Source organism: Stegodyphus dumicola, chromosome 2, assembly GCF_044657685.1.
Source record: "Stegodyphus dumicola isolate Sdum_Otavi_A_Nest chromosome 2, ASM4465768v1".
NCBI lineage: Eukaryota > Metazoa > Arthropoda > Arachnida > Araneae > Eresidae > Stegodyphus > Stegodyphus dumicola.
In genome coordinates this window covers 211,344,288-211,371,984 of record NC_140769.1, presented here as the reverse complement: position 1 = coordinate 211,371,984, position 27,697 = coordinate 211,344,288, and the positions used below count along the sequence as shown (strand labels likewise).

The following is a 27,697-nucleotide window of genomic DNA, read 5'->3' as shown; positions in this document are numbered from 1 at the left end:
AGAATTGGTTACCATTTTAATTATCAAAATTTAAGTTATATACTTAAATTTAGTGTAAAATTTGGGCCTGTTTAAGAGAGATCAATTTCTTTGTCTGGCCTTATTTCACTTAGCTTTAAGTGTGATCCACTTTTAATTTTATTCTGTTATTTTTCAAATAAAACATGGAAGAAAATCCTTGTTCACACAAATAGGTTGTGCGAAAAGGCAATAAAAATTTAGCTTTATTTGAAATGCCTTTAAATTCTTTTTTTCGGTGTAGCCAAAAGTTGTTATTTATGAAATCTTCAGTGGAAGTGCAATCACAGGAATTTTCTAACAATTGTTCTTTTTTTCTTCATAGAATTTTTGAACTTTGTTTCTTTGCCTACCACCTATTTTTTATCTTGTGTACCACCTGTTGAGAATTGCTGCTTTAAAGATCTGTGTGGGTGTCGCACAGTGTTACATTAGTTTAATCAGTATAATGTCGCAATAGCAGTATTTCAGACATCTCCTCCAGTAAAACTGATAACAGCAGAAAAGCGTTTTATTGATCCAGTAAGAAGTTACTCTTCCAGTTATTAAAATCTTACTGGAATCTTTGGAATTTTTTAATTATTGAATATAGTCATCACAATCATATCAGATTTCCTCAGTGATTATTGTTATATCTCATTGTATTGAAATTATATAACAGATGCGTTTATGATTCATTTACATTTTTATGTAAAACTTTGCTCTCGTAAATTGCTATAAAACTATATGCTCATAGTTTTTGTGTATCACTTTTGTGTACTTGCGTGTATTGCTATAAAACATATGCTAATAGTTTTTGTGCAAATAAAACTTACATTTCTTCATTCAAATATTTAGTATAGCCAATAACTACAGTGAGCATAGTTATGTGAATGAAATTAAGCATATAAAACAATTTGTTTTCCAATAAATGTAAGAAAGTTTTAAATAGCAAATTTTCTAGTGTATAAGACGCACTTTTTTTCTTTGAAAATAAGTCGGGGAAAAAAAGGAGGTGCATCTTGTATGTCGATACTCAGTTTTTGATTGCATTAATTTCTGGAAATTTCCTCTTTTTTTGGAGTTATGTGGTTTTTTTCTTGTTTCCTTGCGATGTGTGGGAATATTACAGTTACGGAGAGCTTAGTAAATGTGCATCTGGCATGAAAACTGCAATTTTTGCGAACGACTTTTAAGTGTGGGAAATTTCAACTGTTTGGTGTTTCTTAAGTTTGTTGGCAAATTATGGTTCAAAAACAATGTTGAAATTGCTGTAACAAATCATGCAAGCTGGATGCAGGCTTCAAATTTTGAGGTTACACCATCAAGAAGAAGGGGAAGGCCTAACATTTGGAAAGTTTGTGAATGGGTCAAAGCATCTTGGGATGCTGTGAAAACAGAGGCAGAGGTTAAATCATGTATGAAGTGTGGCATTATTAATACACTGGATGGTACAGAGGACAATCTGTTGTATGAGGACTCGAATGCTGATTTAGGAGAGGTTTCAAGTGACTTTTCATTTAGCTATGGTGATGAGTGTTTAGGTTTTGATGAAGAAAATTAAAAGCTCTTCCCCAGATGAATTGTGGGTATAAAGTATTACTTTGTATTTATATTTAAAATACTGTAAATTCATTATAATGAAATGTGTATAAAAAAAGGGGGATGTGCCTTATGCGCCTGCAAATACGGTAATAAAGATATAAAAATATCCATTCACTTAAGAGAAACTTAAATTCATTTCCTGCAAAAATTTTAAAAGATCCTTTTAATATATTTAATGCAGCCTTTTCTTAATTAATAAGAAGTTAATATTGTTAATAACATATTTTATTTATATCGGCAATTCTGTCAATGTATACATGTTTTTCGAATGGCCTTTCATCGAATTTTACAAAATATGACTCGTATTCATAATATAAGTTTACAATGTCTCCTTCAGCCTCATGAAATTAAACAAAATATGCATTATTATTATAAAAAATTATAATGCTATTATATGCATTGAGATGAGCAGTGACTGGCAAGAGTTTTAAAGCTATTTATTAAATTTTAAATTACTTTAAAATTGAAAGAAAGCTCCAAATTTTTAAATAGGTACTAAACATTTTGATGATTGTTTGATTTACTATTTTGAAGCTTTATTATTTATCATTTATACTTTTATTATTTTTGAAACTCGGACGCTTCCAAACATATGAATTTATAATACTTACAATTCAGTAAAAACAAATACAAACTTAAAATTTTAGATTCTAAGCTTTCAAGACAGCTTCTGTACACAAAAGTACTCACTGTTATACACTCATGTCCATAAATTAAGGATAATGCAAAATCAGGCAAAGGAAAAGTTAGAAGCAAAACAAATTTGACTTATTTGTAAAGCTTATTTATTAAACAAAAGGTAAAGAGCAAAAACAGATGCTATATGTTTGATATTATTAAAAAAATTAGCGATTTTTTTTTCTCCCTGGAGCAAATTACCAAAAAAAAAAAAAAACTTATTTACAAAAAACCAATATTACATGGTTGGTTTGATTGTTAATACATTGTATGTCTCCCAGACGATGCAATACACTCCGTACAACGCCTAGGCATCTGAGTATCAAATTATCGATCTGATCTTGGGGGATATTACATCACTCAAAAAGCAATGCACTCCGAAGTTCCGCTAGACATGTAGAAGGAGGTTGACGGGCTGCAACTCGTCGGCCAAGCATGTCCCACACGTGTTCTACTGGTTCAAGTCTGGTGAGAATGCTGGCCAGTCTGTACGGGTGATATCCTCCGATTGAAGGCATTCGCTTACGATATTTGCACGGTGAGGACTGGCGTTGTCATCCATAAACAAATTGTGTGCCCATGGCACCCCGAAACAAATGTACATGTTGTTCCAGAATGACGTCCCGATAGATATGGCTTGTCATGATTCCAATTTGAACATGAAGGTCAGTTCTGGAACCCAGAATAATTCCACCCCAAACGAGCACTCCTACACCACCGTAACGGTGTCGTTCAATGATGCTTTCTTGGTGGTAACGAATACCTGGAGCTCTCCATATGAAAGTCCGGCGAGAATCAGACTGCAAGCAAAACCTGGACTCGTCGGAAAACATCACACAAGCCCACTGTTGCGGTGTCCACAGTGCATGCTCTCTACTCCAGGCTAACCGCAGGCGACAGTGAGTTGCAGTAAGTGGAACGCATCTGACAGGTCTACGAACATATAAACCAATCTGCCCTAAGCGTCTGTACATGGTCTGCCTTGAAATTGTCGTACCAGTGGCTGAAGAGAGCTGACGAGGCAGGTCTCAGGCTGTGCTCCACCTGTTTGTTTTGGCAGTAACTGCCAAATACCGGTCCTTAGGCGACCTGTGCTGTAACGTCTACTCACATTACCATCATCTCCAGTATCGGAAATTGTGTTTGACATAATCGAAAGTTCCAACTTACTTTTATTAAATTGCTCTAATAGTCTAAAAGAAAATAATAAGCCGTATCCAATTAGAAGATTAAGGAACAACACAATCTGCAACATTAACTGAAATAGATTATTTTAGCTTAGCTTATACCGTCCGTTATACATTAAACGCGCATGCGTAAACGTATTATGCATATGCGTAAACGCATGCGCGGAAAATTTGTAGCTTTGAGGTCCGGATTATAGATCATTCCGGATTATGGATGTCCGGATTAAAGACTTTTGACTGCACTTTCTTCAATACATAACCCGAACAAAGAATCGAAATTGGAATTTATCTTTGTCTCGAACACTTTAAACTTATTCTTCAGCACTTCCAAATCACTTCTTTGGATATTTTTGTCGGCAACGTTTTGTTTTAACTTTGTTTTCAATGTATGTTTTTTCGCTGATATCTCCTTTAGTGACCTTTTAATTACCAAAAGTCAATAAACAAATAAAGAGCTTCAGAAAGAGGGATGGTACTTACTTTTTTGTTTCTACAGAACTTCAATCTGAAAGTATCCTATGTAATTCTTCATTTCACAAAACCGAAAGTAATATCACAGTCTCATAAACTTCATTAGCTGTTCCGGCTCTGACCGCCTAAACAATTAATTAAACAACGTTGAACAATTTAATTAATTGTAACAAATTGCCTCAGGCTCTTTTATAAGTATTAGTTTATGTTTTATAAAAATTTAGCAAATTTTTGATTAAGAAACATATTTTTAAGGCAAGCAGTGTAATTAATAAAACATTTGTATTTTAAGTGTGCAAGACAGTCTGTCTGAAATTGTAGCTTTTAAATACTTTTAGTCCAAAGTAGCATTAGCCCAAACATCTAATGATTGTCTGTAAATGAAAAAAAATTGCCCGTTTGGACCTAATTTTTATCCTATAAAATCTGAGATTGTTTTCATTATTTATTTGAGGGGTACTGAACCCAAGGTTTGCATAACTTTTCAACCACAAGGTTTGTGCTTACATTATTTTCTTATTTTTTATAAAAAGTTTTAGAAAAGTATTTAAAATAAATGGATCTTATATCGAGTTAAAGAAAGTGCTTACAGATTGTATTTTTTAAATAAGCTAATTATCTTTAAGATAAATGCTATTATTTTTTTATGATGACAATAATAGGAAAATAAGGGGAATAAAGTCTCCTGAATATTTCTTTTTGCAGAGTTATTTATATTAAAATAAATTTCATAATCCTTAATTTTATTTGCATGAATTTCACATATTTCATAAAAAAACAGATGCATATTTGTATCCTATAAAATAATTTGTTAAAATTCTACAGGATATTTGAGTGGGCTTCCCAGACACTGTTATTTCATAAAATAACAAGCAAATATTTATATTGTATACATCAATGCCTTTAAAGATTACGTTATTTCATGTAATTGTAAGATACCTGTTTAAGTATTTATTCCATGCTAAAAGAAATTATTTGTAAATTAGGTGATATTAATTTCTTTAAAAGTAATTCATGGGTTCAGTGCAAATTGCATTTTATTTTATAGAAGAAATTTTGTTTCACAAACTTTTTGCATACACAAAGCTTTCGGTCGAAGGCTTCTTAGTATTTTTCGGTTTCGGCACGAAAATCGCCTACAGGTCGGCAGATAGTGTGGCTGGATACGAGGTTTTTATTTATGAACCTCGCGCTGTAACATCTTTCTCTATTGATTGCTATTTCCCTACTGCCAGTTGCCGCATTCATTCGAAACCATTTCGTATTTATCAAAATCTGACAAGAATATTCTGCGTGTCGTGATTTGGAAAGCCATCTTTCAATACGAAATAATCCGTAGATACACCTAGAAGATTAAAGGTGCCATTTAGTTGTTGAGTTATCGATGAAATGGTTTCATTTCATGGTTCTTGGACTATAGTTTAAGCCTAATTTTCTATCACGAATGAGGCCCACCAGCGGCCGAGCGGTGGAGTCACCGAACGCTGGTAGTCGGTCCGAGGTTCGAATCCCAGGAACGGGCTGGGCGTTTTCGTGGTTTTCCCCATGTGTAACGTGTATACAAGCCAGTTTCCCTTAGAAAGTGCTCCACAAAGGCACAGGCAGATAGCCCTTGAGGCTTTGTCATAATCACACACAATCATGAATGATGCCTTTTCTTTGTCAAAATTTTATTGCAAATTTTTCATCTCTGGCAATTTCTAAATAGATAGATTCGATGCACTTTTAAAAAGTTTAAAAAGTATACCAGTATTTCAGTGGTAAATTAAAATTTAGAGCTATCTAAATTTATGTGCAGTCATAATTCACTTGCATTTAGAAGTATCTAAATTTATGTGATGTCAATTTATGATTTAAATGGATGTGTGTGCCAAGTTTGGTGCTTTTATGCATGTACTGTCACTGTGGTTTATTATGGTCTCGGTAATAAAATTGTACCTATTTTTGTTTATTATAGGAATGCGAAGCGCCCAAGAAGAGGATGTGAGCAAACAGGCCCTGTGGATGTGGAGGCTGAGAGGTAAGATACCAATTTTTTCTCTTGGCTTCTTTTTTTTGTTATTGTTGCTTCTTTGTCTTTGAGTATGGTAGTAAAGTCATGCTGCGATAATGATGTTAATGTCACACTGCGACTTTTGTATAACTTCACAAAGTGACATAAATTTAATTGCTTTAAAGCAGCGGTTCTCAACCTTTTGACTAACACATACCATCTAAACAAAAATTTAAAAACCTTAGTACAACCAGTATAATTATTGTACATTTTATAATACTTATTCAGTTTCTCAATATAAATAGAAAAAATAAATGTTTTGCCATTTGCACAAGCTATTGGCTATCTGTATTAAATAGGCACACATAAAAAATATTAATTAAGAATTGGTTACCATTTTAATTATCAAAATTTAAGTTATATACTTAAATTTAGTGTAAAATTTGGGCCTGTTTAAGAGAGATCAATTTCTTTGTCTGGCCTTATTTCACTTAGCTTTAAGTGTGATCCACTTTTAATTTTATTCTGTTATTTTTCAAATAAAACATGGAAGAAAATCCTTGTTCACACAAATAGGTTGTGCGAAAAGGCAATAAAAATTTAGCTTTATTTGAAATGCCTTTAAATTCTTTTTTTCGGTGTAGCCAAAAGTTGTTATTTATGAAATCTTCAGTGGAAGTGCAATCACAGGAATTTTCTAACAATTGTTCTTTTTTTCTTCATAGAATTTTTGAACTTTGTTTCTTTGCCTACCACCTATTTTTTATCTTGTGTACCACCTGTTGAGAATTGCTGCTTTAAAGATCTGTGTGGGTGTCGCACAGTGTTACATTAGTTTAATCAGTATAATGTCGCAATAGCAGTATTTCAGACATCTCCTCCAGTAAAACTGATAACAGCAGAAAAGCGTTTTATTGATCCAGTAAGAAGTTACTCTTCCAGTTATTAAAATCTTACTGGAATCTTTGGAATTTTTTAATTATTGAATATAGTCATCACAATCATATCAGATTTCCTCAGTGATTATTGTTATATCTCATTGTATTGAAATTATATAACAGATGCGTTTATGATTCATTTACATTTTTATGTAAAACTTTGCTCTCGTAAATTGCTATAAAACTATATGCTCATAGTTTTTGTGTATCACTTTTGTGTACTTGCGTGTATTGCTATAAAACATATGCTAATAGTTTTTGTGCAAATAAAACTTACATTTCTTCATTCAAATATTTAGTATAGCCAATAACTACAGTGAGCATAGTTATGTGAATGAAATTAAGCATATAAAACAATTTGTTTTCCAATAAATGTAAGAAAGTTTTAAATAGCAAATTTTCTAGTGTATAAGACGCACTTTTTTTCTTTGAAAATAAGTCGGGGAAAAAAAGGAGGTGCATCTTGTATGTCGATACTCAGTTTTTGATTGCATTAATTTCTGGAAATTTCCTCTTTTTTTGGAGTTATGTGGTTTTTTTCTTGTTTCCTTGCGATGTGTGGGAATATTACAGTTACGGAGAGCTTAGTAAATGTGCATCTGGCATGAAAACTGCAATTTTTGCGAACGACTTTTAAGTGTGGGAAATTTCAACTGTTTGGTGTTTCTTAAGTTTGTTGGCAAATTATGGTTCAAAAACAATGTTGAAATTGCTGTAACAAATCATGCAAGCTGGATGCAGGCTTCAAATTTTGAGGTTACACCATCAAGAAGAAGGGGAAGGCCTAACATTTGGAAAGTTTGTGAATGGGTCAAAGCATCTTGGGATGCTGTGAAAACAGAGGCAGAGGTTAAATCATGTATGAAGTGTGGCATTATTAATACACTGGATGGTACAGAGGACAATCTGTTGTATGAGGACTCGAATGCTGATTTAGGAGAGGTTTCAAGTGACTTTTCATTTAGCTATGGTGATGAGTGTTTAGGTTTTGATGAAGAAAATTAAAAGCTCTTCCCCAGATGAATTGTGGGTATAAAGTATTACTTTGTATTTATATTTAAAATACTGTAAATTCATTATAATGAAATGTGTATAAAAAAAGGGGGATGTGCCTTATGCGCCTGCAAATACGGTAATAAAGATATAAAAATATCCATTCACTTAAGAGAAACTTAAATTCATTTCCTGCAAAAATTTTAAAAGATCCTTTTAATATATTTAATGCAGCCTTTTCTTAATTAATAAGAAGTTAATATTGTTAATAACATATTTTATTTATATCGGCAATTCTGTCAATGTATACATGTTTTTCGAATGGCCTTTCATCGAATTTTACAAAATATGACTCGTATTCATAATATAAGTTTACAATGTCTCCTTCAGCCTCATGAAATTAAACAAAATATGCATTATTATTATAAAAAATTATAATGCTATTATATGCATTGAGATGAGCAGTGACTGGCAAGAGTTTTAAAGCTATTTATTAAATTTTAAATTACTTTAAAATTGAAAGAAAGCTCCAAATTTTTAAATAGGTACTAAACATTTTGATGATTGTTTGATTTACTATTTTGAAGCTTTATTATTTATCATTTATACTTTTATTATTTTTGAAACTCGGACGCTTCCAAACATATGAATTTATAATACTTACAATTCAGTAAAAACAAATACAAACTTAAAATTTTAGATTCTAAGCTTTCAAGACAGCTTCTGTACACAAAAGTACTCGCTGTTATACACTCATGTCCATAAATTAAGGATAATGCAAAATCAGGCAAAGGAAAAGTTAGAAGCAAAACAAATTTGACTTATTTGTAAAGCTTATTTATTAAACAAAAGGTAAAGAGCAAAAACAGATGCTATATGTTTGATATTATTAAAAAAATTAGCGATTTTTTTTCTCCCTGGAGCAAATTACCAAAAAAAAAAAAAAAAAAAAAAAAACTTATTTACAAAAAACCAATATTACATGGTTGGTTTGATTGTTAATACATTGTATGTCTCCCAGACGATGCAATACAGTCCGTACAACGCCTAGGCATCTGAGTATCAAATTATCGATCTGATCTTGGGGGATATTACATCACTCAAAAAGCAATGCACTCCGAAGTTCCGGTAGACATGTAGAAGGAGGTTGACGGGCTGCAACTCGTCGGCCAAGCATGTCCCACACGTGTTCTACTGGTTCAAGTCTGGTGAGAATGCTGGCCAGTCTGTACGGGTGATATCCTCCGATTGAAGGCATTCGCTTACGATATTTGCACGGTGAGGACTGGCGTTGTCATCCATAAACAAATTGTGTGCCCATGGCACCCCGAAACAAATGTACATGTTGTTCCAGAATGACGTCCCGATAGATATGGCTTGTCATGATTCCAATTTGAACATGAAGGTCAGTTCTGGAACCCAGAATAATTCCACCCCAAACGAGCACTCCTACACCACCGTAACGGTGTCGTTCAATGATGCTTTCTTGGTGGTAACGAATACCTGGAGCTCTCCATATGAAAGTCCGGCGAGAATCAGACTGCAAGCTAAACCTGGACTCGTCGGAAAACATCACAAAAGCCCACTGTTGCGGTGTCCACAGTGCATGCTCTCTACTCCAGGCTAACCGCAGGCGACAGTGAGTTGCAGTAAGTGGAACGCATCTGACAGGTCTACGAACATATAAACCAATCTGCCCTAAGCGTCTGTACACGGTCTGCCTTGAAATTGTCGTACCAGTGGCTGAAGAGAGCTGACGAGGCAGGTCTCAGGCTGTGCTCCACCTGTTTGTTTTGGCAGTAACTGCCAAATACCGGTCCTTATTCGGCGCTGTAACTCTGGGGCGACCTGTGGTGTAACGTCTACTCACATTACCATCATCTGGGAATCGTTGCCAAAGGCTGGAGATGACACTCTGGGCAATTCCAAGTTTGTCTGATACTTCCAGTTGGGTACGCCCACATTCCAGATGGCCGATAATTCTACCACGTAAAAAATCATCCAAATGCGTCCTTTGTCGGTTATTGCACTGAAATGCTTATAAAGCCCCTGCGAACTATTTGGTTATTGCACTGAAATGCTTATAAAGTGCCTGCGAACAATTTTACTTCTTTGCCTGTATTCGTTATATATCACTTTCTTACATTCTCGTCATTGTGAAGTACCATCGGTGTCATCTGGTTACTTCCTAAAATTTGCATATGATTCTTGAAGATGTGTGTTGTGATGTTACAGGTGATATTTTAGTATATTTTAGAGTTCGATTTCCGCGTGACTCCGAATTATCCTTAATTTATGGACATGAGTGTAGTAGCAACTTTGTTGCAGCATATTTTGGGTGCCCCCATGCTGCACAGACACTATACATTTACCACCCACCAACCTTTTTGAGATTAACTGTTATAGTAGCACCTTTCTTTTCAATTGTTGCAGGGAGATGAGTTTGCACTATCTCTAAAAAATACATTAAATGGAAAATTTACTTGTGAATTTTTAATTATAATTACTGCATATTTAAACAGAAAGTCAATTAATTAAAAACCATAACATTTTTGCGATGCAACTATCACACGGAGGACGAGTCCAAGGATTTTCAAGTTCTCTTTCCCTACGATCAGCTTCTTGAAAGAACTTTTCGGCTTGCAGCATATTTTGGGTGCCCCCATGATGCACAGACACTATGCATTTACAACCCCCGAACCTTTTCCGAGATTCGAACCCGAGTGCTTTGGTACGGCAGTCGGCCTGATCGAGCGGTAAAATATAATGTAAAAGAACAAAGCTTTACTTAATTCAGCTCAATTACTGACAAGTGGATAGATAACAAACTAAGTAACAATACATCATAAAAATTAAATAGCAGAACAAATGAGGATTAAACATCATTTTAAGAATAAAGAAAAGTTAGACATTTTAAATAACATTTTAAACATTTGCGATCAGATAAAACTGCTATTTTATGTTGTCTTCTAATTCATTTAAAGTCTTCTTGACATAACAGGTTCATACACTAAATATATTACTCTTCCTTCATGCATTGGGATATCTTTCCAGATGCTAATATCTACCTGCTTTATTTCTTCTGGGATGGTCACATATGCATTTAGTAGCACTATGCACTATTCATGGAAGTCTGGTCTTATTTTATTCGATTTTTTGAATAATTAAGATTTGACTCAGGCTGAGAGCTACGGGTGCTGGGTGTGATTTAATTTGGCAGATTTCATATTATACGTAATGTAAGTTATCAAGATATTTTGTAAATGATGATGTACATAAAAATATATTTATAAATGTTGACTTATGTAAAATAACCTATGATAACTTCAGGGATTTAAATGCCCCCCTTTTTTTTTTTCACTTACCCAACTGTACTCTTCGGCTAGCGTGTCCGACATCACTTCAAAATATTTGTTACGATTACTATTAATATGTTTACGTTAGTCTCCTTTAACATTAATATGTTTCAATTCATTGACCTAAATAAATAAATATATAAATAAAAATTGACTTTAATCTATAAATGCATAACCAACAAGATTTCTTATTCTATCATTTAAGAAAATTATTTCAACTTCACAGAACACTCAAGAAATCTAACTTTCCTCAAAATAAAATGCAAATGTAATGGAAACTTATTTATAAAATCATAACGTTTTCATTGCTTTGAGTTCCATATTTGTATTTTAGTACATTTTATGCAGTTAGTTTTTATATAAAGAAAATAAGATAATACTGAAATAGAAAATTTCATTTAAGCAAAAACGTAACAGAAATTACTTTATAAAATGAAAATGTGTGCAAAAAGTAAACAAAATAAAATAAAATAAAATAAAAAAAAAAAAAAAAAAAAACTATTAGGATTAATGTAAAATATTATTTTACAATACCACAGGAGCTATGTTGTTGAGAAACATTCTCTCTAAAAATTGAAGTTCTAATTCAGTTTTTAATTGGAATACATTTAATTCTGAATTTTTCGGTTGATTGCACAGTTAGGAGTTTTCAGCAACTCCACCTTTTCTTGCAATATTTGTAATCTAGATAAAGAATTTAAATTTTTTAAGATTAGATGTTGAAGTTCTGCGGAAGAGAAAAGGTCAGGGTATTACATATTTAATTCAGAAGTCAAACAACAAAAATCAGCGTTATATTTACAAAATTTTCACAGTAAACAGTCACTGTGAAAATTTTGTAAATATAACGCTGATTTTTGTTGTTTGACTTCTGAATTAGTATTTATTCGGCGTGTTATTGTGTCTTTATTACATAATTATTCTAAAAACCTGAAAACAGAACACTTTTAAAAAATTGACTATTGGCAAATTCAGAAAGTTACTGTTAAAAAATTTCCAGCTGCGGTAAGATAGATTTCCCACAAAGCAGGTTTAGGATTTGCTAGATTTGGCGAGAAATCACCCATTTGGCAACATCTTTCAGCGAAATTGGCAATATGCCGTAGACGGATGGAGAACCATTTAGAACGAGTTCTTACTGGTTTGACTTAGAATGTTCTCGAATGCATGCTAAAAGCTATATAAACCCTGCCTGTATGCGGAGTAGCAGTAGTATCTCGAGTCTATCGAGTTGATTTTCAGTCTAGTATTGAGTTGATTGGGGAGTGCGTAGAGAGAGTCTCTTAATGTATCGCGAGTTAGTGCATCATCGAGTCTTATCTTGGAGTGTGTTGAGCTCCAAGAACGATTGAACTGAGTCAGAAGCTGTATTCTAGTGCTTATTGTGGAGTGCATCGCGAGTTATAGCGTCGAGAATCTCGACAGTACGTCGAGTTCTGAGAAGACTGAACCTAGTCGGGAGCTGTACTCTAGCACTTTGCTGTGAAGCTGTCTTCACTGTTACAGCCTAAAGGCTCTGTTGCTGATTGTTTCAATGTGCTTGTCGCAGTTTTTGGACGACTGTAAACATGTTTTTGGAGATGTCCTGAATAATACTGGCAAATACATTGTGTGTTTATTAAGTGTCATCGTTAATCACTCCAAATTGCATGAACCTGTACAGGAATGCAACAGTACGAAACCTTTATTGGGTCTTTCTGATGAGCCTGCTTTTGGAGTATTAGTCCTCAGATTTGCAGTGAGGACTAGCTAAAACAGATGCAGAAAATTCTGGTTGAAAATATTTTCCTTGTGTGCACTCTGGTAGCAATGGCAAGCACAGCTCTGCTAGCTTTTTTACTATAGTACTTTTTTACTGTTTTTTACTTGTTTACTTTTTTTACTCATCTGAAGAATCGGAGAATTTAAATCGCTGGTGTTTTTTTTTTTTTTTTTTTTTTTTTGTTGTTGTTGTTTCCGCACCAAATTCTGCACTTTTCGATGTCTGAAAACTTCATAGCCAACTTTAACTTTTCTATGCCTTTTTCACTGAAAATTTTAAATTTCCGTTATCACTCATAAACAATAATTTAACATAAAGCAAAAAGAATGAATTAAATAATCGTTTAATGTTAGATTAAACATCTAAATGTTCTAGCAGCATTTATTTGCTCATGTATAATTATCGAAATATTTGATGTAAAATTAAATTAACAGTCATGGCTACATTATTTTATAAAATTCTGCAAATTTCAGATATTTTGCAACAATTTATTCAATAAATAAATCAAATAGAATTTTTATGGTTTCGAATTGTAGGATTATACTATTTCATTATTTTTCCACTGCAAAATTAAGGTGACCGAATAGATTTTGAGAGCATCAAATTTGTATAAAAAAAATGCAGTTAAATGTTAAAGCAAATATATATTATATCCTGATATGATTGTTAATTTTTGAATTTTTTAATACATGCATTCCTATTTTTAAACAACTAGTCTGGTAATTAAAATAATGTTAAGATTCAAAAACCAAACTACCAACTCGTACTAATAATTTATGGATAAAAGTACTAAAAATGGAGATGTTACTATATTTTAAAAATATTTTGGTACTGATGTCATTCATAACAGCATTTTCCATGTTCTATTCAGCTTTCTAAATTATACAGTGAGAAAAATGAGCAACAAGAACACATAATTATAGAAAATATCATACTTGTCGATGCAAAAATTTAGAGAACCCGGTGAAATTGCCAAAGTTCTCAATAATCTGGGGCTTGATGTGATGCAATCATTTTGTTCAGTTTGATTCATTTTTTCATATTACATATGTCATTTATCCATATCAGCCCAAAACCAAGAATTTGGCACCGTTTGTACACCTTCATCAAATTCAGCAATGTAAAAGAAACTCTTGAAAAGCTAAAATAATTATTTTAGGTATTTTAGGTAAATTTAAAATAGATCAAGTCTTAAAATAAATAAAAAAGCACTATTTCATTCAAAATATTTCAGGTTCAAAGCATAAGTTTAGAGAAGAACAATTTACAAATAGATTTGAGTTTTAATACAATTTATTCCTGTGTTCTTATTAAATACGCATTACTGTTCTTTTTTAATCGATACAGATTTAAGTTTTGGTAGAGGGATATTTTTTTTTTACTTTGGTGTAATAAAGGCGTTTCTTCGAAAACATAAATTGGAAGAAATATTCTTGATGAATACTTACAAAATAATCTCTCTCTTTATTTATTTATTTATTTATTTATTTTTAAATCTTAAATGATCATAAACAGCGTTTTTGTTAAAAATGCTATCTGTAAAATTTTCTTTAGTAAACACCAGCAAAATGGAAACTGCCCTAACATAATTAGAATTTTATTTATTTTATTAATGTATGTATAATGATGTATCTAAGTATGAAATCAATTAAAAATCAGCTTGCCTTTAAAAAAAAAGCCTTGCTTTTATCAATTAACCCAAGTACATTTAGAAACAAATTTAATTGGTTTAATTATTCAGAGACTACTTTTAAGGAATGACTATATAGAAAATATTTCATATGAAATAAAGTTGCAACACTTAACTAATAGGATCACGTTCATTATTCTTTGCAGAACTTTATTGACATAGCTAATTTTATCTGCATATACATGTTTATGAATTAAATGTATATTCAACTGAGTAAAAGGAAATAATTATTTAATTTAAATTTTGTATATTTTGCTCTTTAAACAACCTGTTATTAGTAGTATATTCTGAGGCAGGAAAATGATGTTCTATTTTTATTGCATTGCATGATTATTTTCGTGTTATTTAAAAAAACATTAGCAAGCCTTGTGAAAACATAATCGAGTATATTTAGTTATCAATTAAATAAATTACATCATCAATTAAATAAATTACACAGACATCAGAAGTATGCAACCTGATAATGTAATGAAAGTATGTAGCATTTATGAAAAATTGTGGCTCGAATTGAAAGAACAGGAAATTTCTACAAATATTCTCATATTTAGAGTTGATTTTGGACTGACATCACTTTCATGAATTATTAGTTTTTTCTTCTTGATTGGTATGATGTCTCTTTCATCACTTGAGTATTCGTGATACAATTCTGCTTCAATAGATGATAAATTAGGGGAGATCTCACATCGACTAGACTTCATGATGAAATCCATAATTAACAATTGCCTGTTGTTTTTTTGTCCCCCTAAATCTTTTTAAACATCCGTATATAGATTTAAACACTTACTAAGCTCCCCTTGGAATCGGAGATTTCATTCGACATTTGTGTCATATTGTAAAAAATGATTACCTAATTTTCTTCCCAATTCAAGTCCTACACTGATGACTTTAGCTGTGAATGCAGCTGGTTCAGATTGGTCTTCATCATGTTTATTTGTTTCATGAATCATGTTAACTAACTCATCCTCATTTAGTTCTTCATCAACCATTATTCCTTTAATATATGCTTGAGCTAAATCCTCAAAACCTTCTCCTACTACAGTTTGAGCCAATTTAGTGATCTGAGAATATTCACACTCTAATGGTAATCTATCATTCTCATCTTTAGCAACATCCAGCGTATTGCTTTCCAGCATGCGTTGAGCATTGATTGTTTAATCTGAGTATATGACAGTCCAACACAATCTAAGATTGTAAATTTCTTCCAAGCATCCATAAGAGTAAGATTCATTATTCTCCATTTTTTCTAAAATATACCTAAAGGTTTGTTTGATATACACAATGTTGTAAAAGCCAGAAAATATTACTTGATTCAATGGCTGTAATAAAGAAGTTGTATTTTTTGGGCAAAAAGACTATTTCTACTTTTTTGTGTTGTAAATTTTGAAGATGACCAGGTGCATTATCTATTAAAAGAAGAGTCTTAAAAGGCAATCCTTTTTTACCTAAATAATTTTTGACATCTGGGACAAACATGGTAAGAAATCATTCATTGAACCTTATGGCAGTGACCCGTGCTTTCCTGTTAGGCATCCAATAAAAGGGAAGGTTATTTATATTTGTTCCTTTAAATGAACATGGTGTTTTTGATTTGTTAATAACCAATGGTTTCATTATATAATTGCCTGAAGCATTGCAACAGAAAAAAATTGTATGACTTTTCACTACCTTATGACCACTAGCTGATTTGCAAGGTACAGTCAAAAGTCGTTAATTCGGACACCTATAATCCGGAATGATCTATAATCCGGACCTCAAAGCTAAAAACTTTCTGCGCATGTGCCGCGTTAGCACAGGCGTTTTACGCGAGCGCGTAAGAACTTGACTACTGCGCATATGCGTGTGAGCAAGCGCAGAATACGTTTTCGCCTGCGCGTTTAATGTATAACGGACGGTGTAGGCTAAAATTATCTAATTATCTATTTCAGTTAATGTTAATGATTGCGTTGTTCCTTAATCTTCGAATAGGATCCCGCTTATTATTTTTTGCAGACTGTAAGAGCAATTTTATAAAAGTAAACTTGAACTTTCGATTATGTCAAATAGAATTTCCGATGCTGGAACTTCCAAAGGATCTACAAAACGAAAGTATGTTTCAATGTCCAACAAACAAAAAGTGAAATTGCTGAAAAAAATGGATAAAGACATGAAGAATGTGACAGAGAGGTTAGTGAAAACGAAAAAATTTCCATTGACCAGTTAGTCGGTATTCTCGGCACAGCAATTAACGGGACTTGAACAGCAGAACTCTTTAACTGAAAAGAAATTATGTCTGTTTATAGAATTAAAGAGAAAGTATTAGTATCACATAAAATGAAGCAACTTAAACAACTTACATTGAAAGAAATGTTTAATAAAGTAAACAAATAAATATTAAGCTTTTTTTTTTTGTAAATTTTGATACCCTTTAGATCATAATTGTTCTTTATTTCATAAATTACGGTTTCATATTTTTAATTTTAGAATTTCTGCATGCCATCTTACGAGATTTAAACTGATGATCTATAATCCGGAAAAATCGATAATCCGGAATCGCCGAAGTCCCGACGAGTCCGGATTAACGACTTTTGACTGTATTTTTTTTTTTTTTCAGAACAACGTAGACACGTCAGCATTGAAGATCTGATCAGAAATGTAGGAGATCGTGGCAATTGATTTCAGCAAATTTTGCTGGATATTGTTGTTACATTCGAATCAGCAGATGCACTTTCTCCTTTCAATCTTAGATTATGTAAAGAATGCCTTTGTTTAAATATTATTAAATCTCTCAAACCAACCATGACTTGTGGAAAAAGATACCTTTTTTTCATCTGACAAAGTCGATAGTGACCGATTCTTAAGTGCTTTATAAATTTTTAAAGCCTTGTTTCTAATAGCATCAGTATCAATTGGAATCCATTTTAAATTTTCGTCTTCTACCCATATCTAATTCTTTTTCTAGTAGAGTCTTCATTTTTTTTTTTTAATTGTCCTTATTGTGGCTTCGTTCATGGAGTAAAATTTAGCAACATTTGTTACTCCTTCTCTATTACATAGATGATCTAATATTTTAATTTTTGCTTCTAATTTCATTTTTGATTTTTTTTTAAAAATCGTTTTGGCATTATAATACTTTAAAAAATTTACATAAATTATAAAAAATGCCACAAAAACTATAAATGTTGAAAACTTGCTAGTAAACATTCAGATATGTAGATAAAAATGATGTAATCCTTGCTGCTAAAATACTGATACTGCATTAGTTCGCGTGAACCATATAATTTAAAATTTTACTGTTATGAAATACATATACATACTATTGAGATTCCCCTAACACGGGGAATCCCCATCCTTGTTGTTGCCACCAGTGTTACCAAAGAAATGAGATTAAAAAATGACTTCAAATGTATGTATTTGCATTTATGCAGCAAATACTATTTTACTAAGTTTTTGAAATCTGTTAATTTTTAAACTGTGTAAAACTGAAATCATGTAAAACAGGTAAGTACTGTATAAATCGAGGGATAGGTGTATTTCCACGAGATGTTAATACATCAGAACTTTAAATGTCTGTACATATATACTTGAAGATGAAATCCTGCAAAGTTGACAAATGTTTTTAGGAAAATGAAAATTAAAATGGAAATACAAATTTAAATTTCAATAAATTTGACTTTCTTATCGTCAAGACTGCACTTGCATTGTTTTAGAGTGGAATTCATACAGAAAAGCTTCTAATTTCAAAATTGTCGTGTAGTTTTTGTAGTAAAATATATTCCTGTTTCTAACTTTTCCAGGTCTAATAAAGAATACTGCTTTAACATATGGTTAAATAAAATGAAAAGGCATGATCTTTTGTAGTATTTGTAATAATTTGTCTGTCATGTTACCACAAGTTTTTGTTGGTGTTAATTGTTTTTTATTTTCATTTTTTACTCAGAATTGCAGAATTCCAGGTCTTTAAATTTCTAAAAGATAAGCAACAAAGCATAGTATTTAAGAAAAATTTTTATTATTTGCACTTCAAATGCCGCATATGTCAACTAAGTTTAAAGTTGTATATTTTAATACAGAATTAAAAAGAATTAACACCAACGTGCTGCTAATTTGTGTGTGTCCAGTGAATTAGAGGAAAGACCATTCTTAATGCCCATCAACCATGATTTACCAACAATGCGAGAAACAGGCCATCTTTGGAAATCAGAATTTATTTTAGCAACATAAACGTTATTTATACTAGATTTGCATTTGCTGTCATGTAAGTTTTTGATGGGCTTCTGAAACAAAAGAAAATATTTGTTGGTGGTATGATGAAATAAAATATTTGATACTAATACTCTCCGACTGTCATCTAAAATCACACAATCGTTTCCTTTGTTGAAACAATTTATTGTGAATAGGTTTTCTTTTCCTTTTTTATTTGGACATCTGCAGCTTCATTTAGAGTATGCCCTTCCTCGATGAACTAATGTTCAGTTGTAGTGGGTTCCTGGGCATAGCCTTATCCCAGTGTAGTAAGTTAATACTTTTACGAATGTTAAAGAAATAATGTTGCTGAAGTTCGTAAAAATAAAAATTCGAAGAGCAGTTATGGCAGTGAAATGAAATGAAAGCAATTGTGACATTATAATCAGTAGTAATGGCAGAGTTTGCAGCAAATATAAGATGATGAGTTTTGAAGTTAAAACCTAGAGCTAGTTGGAGTGTGAGCAGCAGAGGCAATCGGGGGCGGAGAGAGAAGAAAAAGCCCTTTTCTTCTTTTTTCTTCCCCCTCTCCTCGAGTATTCAAGGCTGAATGGTTCAGTAGTCAGGTGGTAGGCGGGAGCTTGTTGAACTTCTGTTGGCTGGCAGAGGAGTAATCCTATTGGGTGAAGTGTGATTTACAGTGTGCTACGGGGAAGGCCTAGGCTGTTTTCAATCCATACTCCTTTACAAGGGTACAAAGACACACATCATTTCCAGGTTCCTGGGTTGTACCTTATCCTGTGTATAGCACATGAAATACACTGGTGTGCAAAAATTAAGGACGAAGTCGAAAAATTAGCATATCAGCTGAACGAAGAGGCAGAGCGGACAGAAAGACCAATCCCGAGATTAAGTAAGGTGATCTACGGTAGCACTTGCGCAGATATGCAGGTAGACATAATGGGGGAGTGTCTGAGTTGTATAAAGCATGTTCTCGGTGAAAGATCAGTATTTCTGGCAAAGAGATTGCACACCGTATAGCAGTTAAAATCACACTGAGTTGCTGCCTCGGCGAGAAATGGCGAATAATCAATCTGTTAGATGACATCTGGATGCTTTTACCCGAGGTCATTGGGAAGTTGGAGGAAGGCCGCCGTGTGACAAGTGTGGCTGCAGAGATCGGAATTGCTCACAGCATCGTTTCACGACTTTGGAGACAATTTAAAACTACAGGAACAGCTATCCGGGGGTTTAGTAGTGGTCGTTCACGAGGAACCACACCTGCAGATGACCGGTATATTGCCTTACAGGCCAGAAGAAACAGGCGGCAGACAGCGGGAGAAATCGCTAGACACACGACGCAGGCGACTGGACGACAGATATCGCGTTTTACCGTGGCCAGAAGACTGCAGGGTGGTGGTCTGTTTGCACGACGCCCTGTACGGTGTGTACCTCTAACGCCTGCCCATCGGAGAAGGCGTTCTCTGTGGTGCCGGGAACACCGGAATTGGAGAGACAATGAATGGGGACGAGTACTCTTTACAGATGAGAGCAGATTCAGTCTGAGTAGCGATTCTCATCGCATACTCATCTGGAGAGAGCGGGGAAGCCGCAATAATCGATCGAACATCATTGAAAGGGACAGGTATGGAGGTGGCGGTGTTAACTTCCGAAGGTTTAGCAAGACGGATGTTGTCTGTTTTTGGTTATGAAAAGTATAAATTGTTAGTGTAACTAACTGTGCGTTCTGTGTCTGGGTGTGAGATGTTAATGTAAAACTGAGTAGCGTAGTGATCAGCTAGTGACTCAGCTTTCTCAGTTTCTGTGTATGTGATCCCAGAGGGGCCATTAAGGGGCAGAATATTTGTGTAGCATCTATTATATCTAGAAGCAGCTTTCCATATACATGATCATCAGTAGAGAGTGATTCTAAATATCTAGACCATTTGTTTTGTGCGTGTACTGACTTCCTGATTCAGCCGATTTAAAATTCTCTTAACTTCTGGGCATCTGGTCCTCTGCCATATTTTTCTAGCTCTCTTTCTGTTAGCTAAAAGTTCTCTAATAGCAGGATCTCTGGCCCTACCAGTCAACGGGACCGCCTTGCTATTTTTCAGAGCACGGTTAAGTGTGCTAGTAAAATCTTCGATAACTGCGTCTAACTCGTCTTCACTGTGTATCGCGGGTAACGGGTACTGAGTGTTGTTTAGAGCTACCCAGTTCATAATAAAGGCTCTTTTGTGTGATGTACTAAAGCTACTGATATTCACCTCCATTAAAACAGGGTTATAATCAGAGAATAGTTCACGTAATCTTTCTATCCTTGATGGTTGATAAATATTTTTTAGCAGGAAAAATTCAATAATGCTTGCAGATCTATAGCATGTTGGGTAGGAGGGAGCTACAACAGTAAAGTTGGCCGTTGAGGCAAATTGATTAACAATGTGACCATTTGAATTATCATTTCTGCAGTTCCGATTTTTGTGGTGTGAGTTAAAGTCTCTACCTATGATAATTTTATTGTTTAGTTTGGATATAGCCATTAAATCGGCGAAAAATCCTTCTGTGGTTTACGGTTGAGTAACTAGATCGAGACGAACGTGATTGGTTGTAGAGTGTGTGGTATGATTATGATAGCTACCGCCTTCATGGCCGAAAGCTGTTGAACTGTGATTACAAAGTGAGAGATGGAGCGCTTAAGGATCCTCGTTAAGCGCTCCATCTCTCACTTATTTCAATTTTTTCCACCAGCATTTTTTGTGATTGGTTGAAATTCTTTCTTGTCTTCAATCCATACTAATTTAAAGGGATGGCTGAGTGAATGAGGGGCTAGAGGACATGATGGACAAATTAAATTAAGCCTGCTTCAATATTAATTAGTGATGCGATAGGAATAAAAATTTTAATTTTCCCAATTTTTGGTGCTAAGCTAGGCAATTAGGTATATTACAATAATTAGTTAAAGAATAATTAATTAGTTTTTTGGGTCTTTTTTAAACTGGTGTAAAGGCCCTTATTTTCGTGAGCCCGTCGTAATCGCAAAAATCAAAGCTTTGCGAAATACTTTTCCCCCCCCCCAACTTTACTTAAGTACTTTTAAAATTTTTCAACTTTCTGTTCTGTTCATGTAAAATTCGTGAAATTTTCAACTCGCGAAATCACCGATATATTCATTTTTGTGAAAATTACGGCCTGCAAAAATAAGGGCCTTTACAGTAATTAAACGTTTATCAAAAACCTTTATTGTATGTCTCTGAGGATGGTTTTAGGCCTTTTCCTGTGTTCTTCGGATTTGATATGATTTAAAATTGGTATTGTGGACTTGTTTGCCCTGGTTATATCATTGTAGAATTTTTGACTGGAGGAACAACTTTTGGTTGTGGTGGTGTAGGTAAATTTTGACTTGAAGTGCTTCGTTGATTTACAGTGTTAACTGCATTCTGGACATAATTAGTATCGTTTTCAGGGTCCAGAGGACGAAATATATTTTTCATGGCAATGAAATTTGATGCATCTCTAAGAATTACAGTTTTTTAAAATCTGTTTTACACGGGAACCGATTGTCCGATTTTGATGCGGTTTCCTGCATTCAATAGCAATTTCATGCTCCACAAATTTTATATCTGCATCTCAAATAGGATGCAAGTTGTAGGAAAATGCTTTTGAAAGCAGCAAGCCGCATCAAAATCACACGACTCGAAAGTTAATGATCCATTTTGATGCGTTTTGCTGCTTTCAACTGCAAATGCATGCCCCATCATTTTGATATAAGTTTTATGTCTGTATCTCAATTAGGGCGTAATTTCGCCGGGTTGTCTGTCTATACCAGGGTTTCTTAAACTGGAGTCGCTGGACTTGCAGCAGGGGGTTGCCTAGAATTTTAGCAGTTTTGATATTTCTTTAATTTATTATAATACTTTTACAATTACCAAATATTTTTACATAATACAATACATCTTAAAATAGATATGGCAATATAGACAAAGAAAAAAAAAATGAATCCGTTTCGACGCCTTCATTTTATAATAGAAACGTTCATTTTTCTTGCTTTGCACGTGACGCTGTCATTTCATCTGTTACTTATTTAAAATGTTCACATTGTTCTATGTCTTAAAATTAGAAATTAAATGTAGTGACCTAAAACTGCAAGTGTACAAAAGAAAAAATTGACAGTTTCACTCACGCATGTGTCGGATTTGCGCAGTACTTATTGGGTTCCACAGAATTTTTGTAAATACAGTCAAAAGTAGTTAATCCGGACTCGTCGGGACTTTGGCGATTCCGGATTATAGATCATCAGTTTAAATCTGGTAAGATGGCATGAAGAAATTATACAATTAAAAATATGAAACCGTTATTTATGAAATAAAGAACAATTATGATCTAAAGGGTATCAAAATTTACAAAAAAAAAAGCTTAATATTTATTTGTTTACTTTATTAAACATTTCTTTCAACAAGCACATGCGTAAAGCATACATTAAGCATAGTCGAAATTAGAAAATTGCAACCAGAAAACTATTTGATGTGTACTTGTGGTATTTATAATGACAAGGAATTTGATTTAAATCATATCAAAGACGGAATACATCGAGATGAAATACTACATTTAGTAAGGAATTATAAGCCGAATAAAATAAAAACATTTGCCCTGAAGATAAGGATAGTGCTGACAAATCAACTTCCAGTTCATTGCGCGCTGCGATGTCCCCCCCGCAGAGCAGCATGAAATTGATAAACAGATTTCGGAATGGTTAAGAAACAAAGGATATGCCTTTTTCCATTTTTTGCAGCAATTCCACTTTTTGTTTAATGGACTTCGAAACATACTTTTGCTTTGTAGATCCTGTACATATTAGTAAATATATATCGGAAATTCTGTTTGACATAATCGAAAGTTCAAGCTTACTTTTATAAAATTGCTCTAACAGTCTGCAAAAAATAATAAGCCTGATCCAATTCAAAGATTAAGGAACAACGCAATCTGCAACATTAACTGAATTAGATAATTTTAGCTCAGCTTATACCGTCTGTTATACGTTAAACGCGCATGCGTAAACGTATTATGCGCATGTGCACAGGCAAAGTCACAGCCGTAAAGGTCTTATGAGCACACGTAAACGCGACGTATGCGCAGAAAGTTTGTAGCTTTGAGGTCCGGATTATAGATCATTCCGGAGTATGGGTGTCTGAATTAATGACTTTTTGACTGTATTATGGCGTCCTGGGAATCGCAAAAAATTCTCAGTGGTAATAAGGTATTGCAACTGAAAAATATACTATACGTATGTATGCCTTATAGGCTTACCATCTTCGTGGTTAGAATTAGCGTTTGAATTATCCGAGATTTCATGTTGTTTTCTTTTTATATTTAACTTAAAATTATCATTAAAAGCATTAGCAAGGCTATCTAAGGGTTTTTTTAGCATACTGAGATATTTAAAAACACACTTACCCTTAAGGGGCTCCAGTACTTTCAATGTATCACAGTTTGCTTTTGCCGTAAGAGGTGTATGCTGGTCCATGTCCGATGCGACTCGTACAGCATCCAATTGTTGCTTGAGGAGACGAGTATTCTCAATCTTAGCTTCTAAGGGGATGATTTGAGTATGGAACGAGTTAAGAGAAGATTAAGAGACATATCCTAAAATAATATGTCCAATTGTATCAAAATATTAGCAGTTTACAGCTATAAGGTGAATTATTCAGTATAATGATTTTTTAATGTTGACACTGATGGCAAATTGCTGCTAGAAATTCTGTGGTTTAGAGATATATAATCGTCCAGAATATAATATTTCATCACAATTATTCTTTTTCAAAGTAAAAAAATAAAATTTACAATAAAGCTTAGAACTAACATGAAAACTAATAGATAGTTCTTGTAACTATGCAATACATCTGGATTTATATCATAAAAATATTTTTCAATAAATAATAGATCAATAAATAAGTATCTTAATATTTTATTCATACTTACAAGCCAGATGATGGGTAACAGGTATAAGAACACACCTCTATTTTCCATGCAATGCAGAAAAATACATAGTAGCTTCATCTGCCAAACGGTCTAGTACATTTATGCAGCATTGTTGTCTAACAAGACTCCAGGTAACTCGAGAATCATGGGAATATTCCAAGTAAACACCACTTTCCCATTGAAATTTTTAAATTTCAGTCACTTAAATCTAATATCCATACATAATTTACATAATCTTACCACATAAAAGATTAATCATTATTATAATTAAAAGATTTACTTCAAAAGATATTTTACAAATAGATATTTTAGATAGGAGAAAAACATATTTATTATATATGCCTTGTACAATGACTAGAACTTTAAGCACTTAAGTGTAACTAAGCAGATGGAACAAATAAATATAATACTGGTTTTTGAGTAAATGGAATCTAATTTCAAATTTTTAAACAAAGTAAGGGGGGTATCAAAGTATCAATATACGACAATTCCAATAATGAGTATAAGGATGGTACCTTACTCTAGATATAATATTACATGAATAATTAATTTTTATTAATCATGTATAAATATTCCTTTCTTTAGTTTTGTTAGTCAAAACATACTTTTATTTTTAATTATTAACTGTACAATGTTTGTCATTTCACAGCAAAATGCATTGTGAAGGAAATACATAAAGTCCATGCGGTGACCAGACAAAAGGACGAAAGTGCACACGACAAAAGCCCACAAAAATGACCCCACTGGGATAATTGCCCACGCGACTAATACCCACACCGATGAAAGCGCACATTGATGAAAGCCCACACAGATAAAAGCCCACATAGATAGAAGGGCACGCTGATAAAAGTCCACACTAACAAAAACCCACACCGATATATACGTCATGAATAGAGATAAAATAAAAAATAAATGAATAAGAAATAATTGAACAATAAATTTAAGTAGCGGAACACATTTCATTTTCGTCTCCGGCTGAATTAAATTCGTATATATATATATATAGTACAGAGAGTCAATCAAAATAATATAATTAAAAACATATACATGTATGTATCTTTGTTTTTATATTTACGCAAGAAATGGAAGTGCCTTTGTATAAGTGTGACAAAGGGAGGTGAAAGGGAATACTGGCCACACAGCGTATTTTAATTCTACAAAATTATAAGGAGTATAATATGTATGTAAATTTTCATCATATACAGAGAATAATTTATGAATAATTTAACACTACAGAAAATTTTGCATTATATGAATTTAATATGGAGAATTAAAGCCGAACTTTCATTTTAACGAAAAAAAATAAAAGTACAGTATTCTATTATGATTAAGCGCAAACACCGTTTTAATGGTGAATAAAAAGCATGGTTTCAAATAATCCAGTTAAATTTTGACAACTTGGATTTTACATAAATTAATTTCATTCCCACTTGAAATTTAATTTTTTTAATCATAATAATTACTCGTAAAATTTTTCAGGAAGTCATAGTTATTTTGGATTTCCTGAAAATGTGTGCTGGTTTTAAGTGGGCATTCGTCTTGTGGGCTTTTGTCATGTAGTTTTCTAACTGGCCGCTGGCTATTCAGGCAGGAAACCATTGCCTTCCTTTTCTTTTGCCCCCAGCTGTGTGAAAAAGCAGTTAAAGAGAGGAGAGCCTTGCTTAATTGCTTTATCCCCTATGGAACCTGGGGCGCCAAAGAAGGCCTCAGAAGGGAGGGTGTGGCAGGAGAACAATTAAAGAGGATTTTAAATGTTTTTTGTTAGTTACCTACTAGAAAATAACATTATCTGAAATTCCGCTTGTAACTGAAGTTAACCCCTTTCTTACATTTCTTTAGTATAGTTCTTGAATAACCTTTTGTCTAAGGATTTAGTTAGAATTTCAATTATTTTAAAAATTTCAATAATTGGAAAATGAAAGGAATTAAATATTTTTTAACCATTTTTAAAGGGATAATTCACTGTTTTTGCAGTAAAACTGCAGAGTGGAAAAATATGCTAGTTCCTGATTTGATAGTGCCTCTAACAACTTTTTGATGAACTAATTAAACATGCTTGTTATATCAAAGCCATTGTTTAAAAGTAAAACTACTGAACTATTTCTAAAAACATTAAATTATTACATATATTAAAATTTACGTACAAGTAATATTTTTCATTTTAACTTTCATATGGTTGAAAACGCAACCATGTGAAAGTTAAAATGAAAAATATGAAACCGTAATAAAAGTTAAACTATTCGAATAATTTTAATAACACAGGTTTCTGAACTTAGCAACAAGAGGATTTAAGAACCATGAGCCCAGCGTTGTAAGAAAAGTAATCTTGCACATTAAAAATAATTTTTATTTCAATAAAAATATTATATTACTCGATTAACTGTAAACGCTTAAAAAACAGTTCATTTCAATTTACCGTAATTATTTATATACAAAAACTTTGATTGAAGCAAATTTAAACAGCATTTAGAAACTGAAAATTCACTGGAACACTTCTTTTGTGGGTTTTATGCTGTTATTATGTGTTGAATATTATTTCGCCTAGATTAAGAAAAAGAAACTCATAACATGTAAAAATTTATTAGGTAGAAAAACTATCAAATTAAGGTCATTTTCTTCTCCTCGAAGTGCATTGATTTCCTTATACGAATTTCATATTCTGACAGCACAGAAATAGTGGCCACATATCTTGTAGGAGGTATTTCTTAAAAGCCTCATGTGTTGACGATCAAGTAGAAAAAAAATGTTTTGTTATGGAGTTACGTTTTGAATAACTTTTTTCTTCTATTGAATGAGTTCAAAGTTTCTAATATCTTGTTTTCTAGCATGAAATGTTTCACCAGTTTTTAAGGTTCTTTTCTAAGAATAATTCTAATTCATTAAGCAG

General features: G+C 33.0%; 1 protein-coding gene across 1 annotated transcript in view; it reads right to left on the bottom strand.

The window, feature by feature from the left end:
* Positions 1-24,963, bottom strand: part of LOC146998822 (uncharacterized) — a 276,872-nt gene extending 251,909 nt beyond the window's left edge. The window contains exon 1 of the mRNA XM_085812274.1: positions 24,286-24,963. The gene's annotated coding sequence lies outside the window, so the exon portion shown is untranslated. The remainder of the gene's footprint in view (positions 1-24,285) is intronic.
* Between the last annotated feature and the right edge of the window lie 2,734 nt (positions 24,964-27,697).